The sequence below is a fragment of the Acomys minous genome (assembly GCF_964271855.1).
Source record: "Acomys minous genome assembly, chromosome: 11".
Classification (NCBI taxonomy): domain Eukaryota; kingdom Metazoa; phylum Chordata; class Mammalia; order Rodentia; family Muridae; genus Acomys; species Acomys minous.
Window position 1 is genome coordinate 106,685,241 of NC_140492.1, and position 7,213 is coordinate 106,692,453.

The window sequence follows — 7,213 nt, forward strand, 5'->3', positions numbered from 1 at the left end:
TCTGTGTGACATATGTGCACATGTGTGTACATGTGCTCATGCTCATGTGTGTGCTTGTGCAGGCCAGAGGAAGTTGAGTGTCCTGCTTTATTATCACTCTTTGCCTTATTTCTTGGAGATAGAGTATCTTTTTTTTAAACATATATTTTATTTATTATAATTTATTCACCCTACATCCTGATTATTAGCCCCCTCGCTCGTATCTTCCCATTCCCACCCTCCCTCCCTCTTCTGCCTAGTCCCCTCTGTGTACAGAGTTCACCAAGTTGAATCATGAGTTCCCTTAGTGATTTTGAATATAATAAAGACTGTATCCCTTCATATTCGTTCTTGTTGACACAGACATCTCCTGTTTCCTTGTGGCTCAGTCTTCCTGCCAGCCTTGCAGTGGCGTTGAAGCCATTTTTGATCCACCCTACCCGCCCCTCCCCCATTCCTGTGCCCCTTATAGCTAGTCACTCATTAAATATTGACACTCCTTTTGTCCTTACTGTCGTGTTGTGGCTGTACCGAACAAACACTCGCTATAGAGTTTTGTCCATAAAATGTGTATCAGCTTTCTATTGTTATACAAGAAGTGACAGAAGCCTAGTGGATTTTATACAGCACTTTATGGCTCACGCCTTACGACGGATCACAGTGATCTGGCCTGCCGTGGCTGCCTCTGCCGAAAGCATCAGCTGTCAAGAACTGATGTCAAGGTATTATCCAGGAAGATATTGGTGGAGACAATAGTCTAAACCATAACCCAGTTGCGGAATCTAGGTACCTCCGTGTATAGAGTTCACAAAGTTGAGCCATAAGCTCCCTTGTTGGTTTTGAGCATAATAAAGTCTGTATCCCCCTTCATCTCCTTTCTTGTTTACACAGACCTGCCCTGTTTCCTTGAGGCTTGCGGCTCTGTCTTTCTGCTTGTAACTCATTCAGGTTTGTGGGATTCAGCTTTGCTTTAAGTCTCTGGCTTCAGCTCTAAGGCCAATTGGACAGCACTGTTTCCCCGTCACAGGGCTCGTGTGATGAGATCATCTTGCTTGGGTTCTTGTTTTAGCTCTAGTATGGTAAATAATAGATTTGGGATTGTATGTGCACAATGCCTCACCACAATCCTGAGCATGATGTTTGGGAATCACCGAAGGACCTAGCCATGTACTTCAGATTGAGAACTATGTGGCTACAACAGTTAATTTTTTGTAGCAACTTGACTGGGTCAAAGGATACTTGGATATTAGTCAAATATTATCCTGAGTGATTCCCTCTCTCTCTCTCTCTCTCTCTCTCTCTCTCTCTCTCTCTCTCTCTGTGTGTGTGTGTGTATGTGTGTGTGTACCTAGGTGTGGGCACATGTGTACATGCAGGTGCCTGTGTGCCTGTGTGCCTGTGTGCTTGCAAAGGCCTCAAGTCCATAGCAGGAATTTTCTTGGACTGTTCTTCCACTATAGTCTTTTGGTGCAGGGTGCTGAGACCAGCACAGCTTAAGGCTTGACCTAACTGGGGCCATAGGGAATGAAGAAATTGCAGACACACATATAGAAAAGCCGAAGGAGAGATAAAGCTGTTTTTTTTTTTTTTATGATCCCAAGCGTGGGATCGGAACGGTCTTGTGAGACAACAGGTGAGGTTAATCCACTAGAAGACCGACCACCTCGTGTGGGAGCTTGATTGTTGCCAGCTGAAAAGATCCTGTGAACAGACTCTGGGAGGAGATACATAAATGAGGCCAGAACTGGAGGTGGGGCTTTTGGAGACTTTGGATAGTTTTGGCTATTCATCTCTCCACTTCAAGATGCTCCTAGAGAGAATCACTCAAGGGAAGGCTTCAGGGCTTCAGGCTCCTGCTGAGGTTCCGGGTTCTGGTTACTCCAGGTTCCAGCAGAAGAAATCCTGCTGATTCTGCCAGGAGAATTGCTCCTCGGAACTGATATTCTTACAGTTTTGTTATTGTGCTCTTTAATCCTCTTTTCCTGTTGTTTCAGTTAGTCAGATTATAAGTGAGGTACGCTTGGTTAATAAGTTGTGATAAAATATATTGGTTAATAAAACTGAGCCTACAAAAAGCTGTGATCAGATAGGCCATGTGTGCTCATGGAGACACACCATTAGCAGGTGCCCAAAACATCAGCACATTTATTTCATAATCTGAATCAAGGGGGCAGCATTCCTGTATATAGCTGAACAAAGAGGCAGGGTTCTCACATAATACTGATCAAAGAGACTGGTTTAGCTAATCTCAATGGACGTGTCTTTGTAGGGAAGTAGTCTCAGGCTCTGAACATGTAGAAAAAAAGTTCTGGTCAACATTTTCTGCACACACTGCCAACATCTGTCCATACACCTATGTCTTTGCTGCCAGTCCTGTGAGTCCAAGGTATTTGGGGTCCTTGAGGGATTGCTATTATTGGAGTGGCCTTGTGGACATGTCTGTGGGGTATTTTCTTGATTGATGTTTGATGCGGAAGAACACCCCACTGTGCCACTCCTGAGCAGGAGGTCCTGGGCTGTGTATGAAAACAGACTGAGTACTAGCTGGAAAGAGAGGGGGAGGGGAGAGAGAGAGAGGGACGGAATGAGGGAGGGAGAGAGGGAGAAGAGAGAGAGAGAGAGAGAGAGAGAGAGAGAGAGAGAGAGAGAGAGAGAGAGAGAACAAATTAGAAAACAGAAAGCATCGCTCCTCCATAGTCCCTACCTCTGCTCATGCTTGAGTTCCTGGCCCGACTGCCCTCAGTGACAGATCGTTACCTGAACATGTAAGATGAAATAAACCCTGTTCTTTCCAAGTTGTTTTTGATGATGGTGTTTATCTCAGCAACAGAAGCTAAACAGAAAACCAACTGGGCCATCTCTCCAACTCCCAACGCCTTACTTTTTGATTGATTTATAATCCTTGTACTTATGAACTTAAGCATTAAAGTTTAACACACACACACATATATATAATATAGAATATCAGGAAAATTAGCATTCCCATCTTCTCAAAATATTGAAATGTGTGTAAGCTTTCAAACTCCTTTCTTATGCGTCTTTATAAACATGTGGCAATTAGTGTGTAGTTCACCGTGCTGTCTGTAGGACATTCAATTTCTTCCTGTGTAGTTCACCACGCTGTCTATAGGACATTACACTTTCTTCCCATGTAGTTCACCGTGCTGTCTATAGGACATTACAATTTCTTCCTGTGTAGTTCACCGTGCTGTCTATAGGACATTACAATTACAATTTCTTCCCGTGTAGTTCACCGTGCTGTCTACAGGGCATGACAATTTCTTCCTTATAATTCTAAACACACTTTGGTGCTCACTGTCCATCTTCTCTACCTTCCCTCCCACCCACTCATCTTGGCCTCTTGACTTCTTTTCTGTTCAATGTGATCGAACATCCAGCTTTCCCGAATGAGTGAGAAAAATGCAGTCTTTGGTCTTTTGTACCTGGTTCACCTGGCTTTAATATGCTCTTTCCCATTCACATTGCTACAATTGAAATGATCTCATCATTTTTATGGCTGAGTAATATTCCACAGGGGTGTTTAATACTGCATTTCCCTCCCTTTTTCTCTTCTTCTTACTTTCCTTTTTTTTTTTTTAAAGACAATTTTTTTTTTCTCTTTTGGAGCTGCAAATTGAACCCAGGGACTCATGACTTCTATGCCATACTTTTATTTTAATATTTTTTTTTATCCATCTACCCACTGATGGACACTTAGGTTGATTCTACAGTTGGCTATTGTGTATGGTGCTGTAACAAACTTGGGAGGCATGAGAGTGCAGTCATCTCTCCTATACATCTCTCCTATACACTGATTTTAGTTTTACTAAACCCAGCAGTGGGACTGCACCACACAAATGGAGCCACTGGTGTAAGAGCAGAGGCATTGCCCCAAGGTCAGGCTACCTGCGGGTGGGGATTTCAGATGTTAACGAGGCATGAAACCAGGGGAACTACGTGTCCTAGAGAATGCAGGAGACACCAAAGATCACATCACCTGACTCACTTGCCCTGCTATTACATATATGGAAGACCTTTCAGCTCCTAACCCATGTTTTCTAGCCAGCGTGCTTCTCCCTCAGAAGTGTTTCCTTTCTTAAACCCTCTTGTTTCTCTTGCTACTACCTATGTGCCTCTGTCCACCTCATTCCAGGATATAAGACCCCAGAACCCTTCCACAGGAGTCAGCTGGGCTCTGTCACCCACTAGTATTAAGAACACACACTATTTCCACATGCCACTCTGTTACTGTTGCAATTTCATGCCTATAATCCTCCAATAATTTTCTAAATGGGTTTCTTATCTTCAAGATCTTCCTCCAGTCCATCCAAAATTCCCCAGGCAGATGCTGGCTACAAATTGCTTTTCCATCATTTTGCTTTTCCAGCTACTGAGAATAGATGCTAATTGGCATGGCCAAGACCTGACAGAAACGGAGAGCTTGAACTCAACTGTATGAACTCATTTTATAATGCTCTTTGGCAGAGGCTTATCTAGGACAACTTTTGAACTAAAACACAAGAAGTATGAGATGGCAGAAAGGGAAGAAGTGATTATAAGCCGAGGCCCGAGATATGAGTGGCTTTCACCTTTGAAACTCAAAAGGAGAAGCAAATACAGACAACTTTAATGATAAAAAACAACAGAGTAGTCATCTCAGAAACAAATTTGACAGATGATATAAACCTATTAAAGGTAGTTATTCTGTAAATTTACATAAGAAATCCAAACTATAGAGTCAATCAAAATTTTCTTAAAGAAATTAATAGTTTACAGTGTTTATGGTTTTAATTACATGTTAGTGTGTTCCTGACAATTATGTAAGCTCACCGTGTGCATGCTCTGTACCTGAGGAAGCCAGAAGATGATGCTGACCACCTGGGCCAAGAGTTACTGATGGTGGTAAGCCTTCACGTAGGTGCCAGGAACTGACCCTGGGTCTTCTGCAAGAGCAGCAAGTGCTTTTATCTGCTGAGCCATCTCTCCAGGCCCAAGGAGGGAGTACTAACAAAAGCTGAGACAGTGCCATTGTGTATTCCAAGCTGGCTTTGAATTCTTGATTCTCCTCAGTGCTGAGGTTAGAGGAGTGAGCCTGCACACACAGAATGGAATGGAATAATTAAGCATTTTACGATCACAATGTCTCTCTCTCTCTCTCTCTCTCTCTCTCTCTCTCTCTCTCTCTCTCTCTGTGTGTGTGTGTGTGTGTGTGTGTGTGTGTGTGTGTGTGTACATGAGTTGTTGACAGAGGACCACTTTAGGTGTTAGCTCTTTCCTTCCACCAGGCAAGTATGTATCAAACTCAGATCTTTAGACTTAGCGTAAGCACTTATATTTACTGAGCTACTTTGGAATCTGAAAAATCGAAGCTGACATTTAATTTCATTTGCTTGTTTACTGCTCCATCAACTGCTTTTTGGGTACCACTATGCACCAATACTAGGCTGATTTTATTGTACCTGTTGGGCTGTTGCAACAACTTCCTGCCTGGTTTATCTGTTTCCACCCCGTGATCTGTGTCTCTCCCCCCCCTCCCGTGTGGTTGTATTTGTTTAGCTATTTTATTGGGTTCTTATATCTACCTCCCTTCCAGCCCTTATTCCATCCTAATCCCTTCCAACCCCTCAACACTTGGCAGGAGAGAATAAAGGTTAGAGGGGAAAGGGGGTGTAGACCTCTATAGGCTACTTAGTGCTGATTAGAGGTGTTGTGTTTCTTAGGGCAAGTCCAAAATTTGTTGTGAGATTAGCCAGCAGCCCAGCAAACCAGCAACAGCAAACACAAGAGCAAGTGCAGCAGCAGCAGGACACAGCAGGCTGCAGCAGGAACAGCCATAGCCACAGGTCCTCTCGGGGATCTCTCACTTATACCCCCTCCAGAGTCCCCAGAATTAGACTATCTACTGCTGGCAGAGATCAAGCCCTTGCTCATGTACTAGGTAAATTGTAATCATCTGCTGTGAAGCAGCTTTTTATCCCACATTTGGAATTTAAAAAAAATTCATATATCATAACTGGGTTTTTAAAGAAATAAAAACTCTCAGTACACCCCTATCTGATCGTTGCTGGTGCAATGGCCAGACTGGCACTTAAAAACATTTCAGATCTTGGCTCTTGTTTGCTCAAAAAATTTCAATTTCTTTTCATAAATTTAGAACAAAATTTTAATTCCACGGACTATATGTGTCTGCAAAGCCTTTCTGTGCCCTGTCTCTGACATTTTCTCCACTCTTTTTTCTCCTGCCTCCAGCATCAGGCTCCTTGTGCTCTCTGGATAGGTAGGCAGGAGCCTATCTCTGGATTTCCTGTGGTCTTCTCAGTTTCCTGGCTCTGAAGGTTGTCCCCACACTGCTCTCCTTACTTCAGTCATATTGACCATTCACATCCTCCTTGGCCAGGTGTGGCTTCTTTTATTATTGGAATAGGAAAAAAAAAAGCACTTCTCTACACTGCTGTCCCCTTCACTCCTTTGCTTTTTTTCCAAGACCTACTGGAAAAGGAGAGAATTGACTCTGAACAGTTGGTCTCCCTCCCTCCCTCTCTCTCTCTCTCTCTCTCTCTCTCTCTCTCTCTCTCTCTCTCTCTCTCACACACACACACACACACACACGCACGCAGAGAGGCAGACAGACATGCACATATGTATGAACGCATGTGTGCACACAGTGATGTGTGCACTTATTATCTTGTAGAGTGCATTACACACAGAATTATAAGTAATAAGAAAACAAGTTGAATGTGGTGACCATTCCCCTCTTTGTCTGCCATTTTGAAATAAGAGCTAAGTATATGATACTTTTTTGTATACTACCCATGAATTCAACAGCTGTAGATGCAGGCTGATACAGTCTGTGTCAGACATCACAATGTGCCTTGTCATTGGTGACATGGCTTCTGACATGGTAACATCATGACAAAACGGAGGCCAATATTCCCAGATCATACAAAAAATTCTTGAAATTTTCTATGAAAAAAGCAGGGCTCCAGGCTTATAGAATTACAAACGTGGTTTTCTCTCACCCTAGTCATCCAATAGGTCACTAAAATGTTGTACAGAACAAGGATTCTTGGTTGCCACTTCTGAGTTAAGTATTCTGTTTTCTCTGCCCATAAAATGTCAGCCAAGGCCTCCCCATATTTCAAAAACCAGTAAACCATACTCAAAAAGGTGGGTGATCAGGGTAGGCTGATGGAAGAAAAAAAATAGGTGCATGTTAAGTGTTATGAAGAAAAAA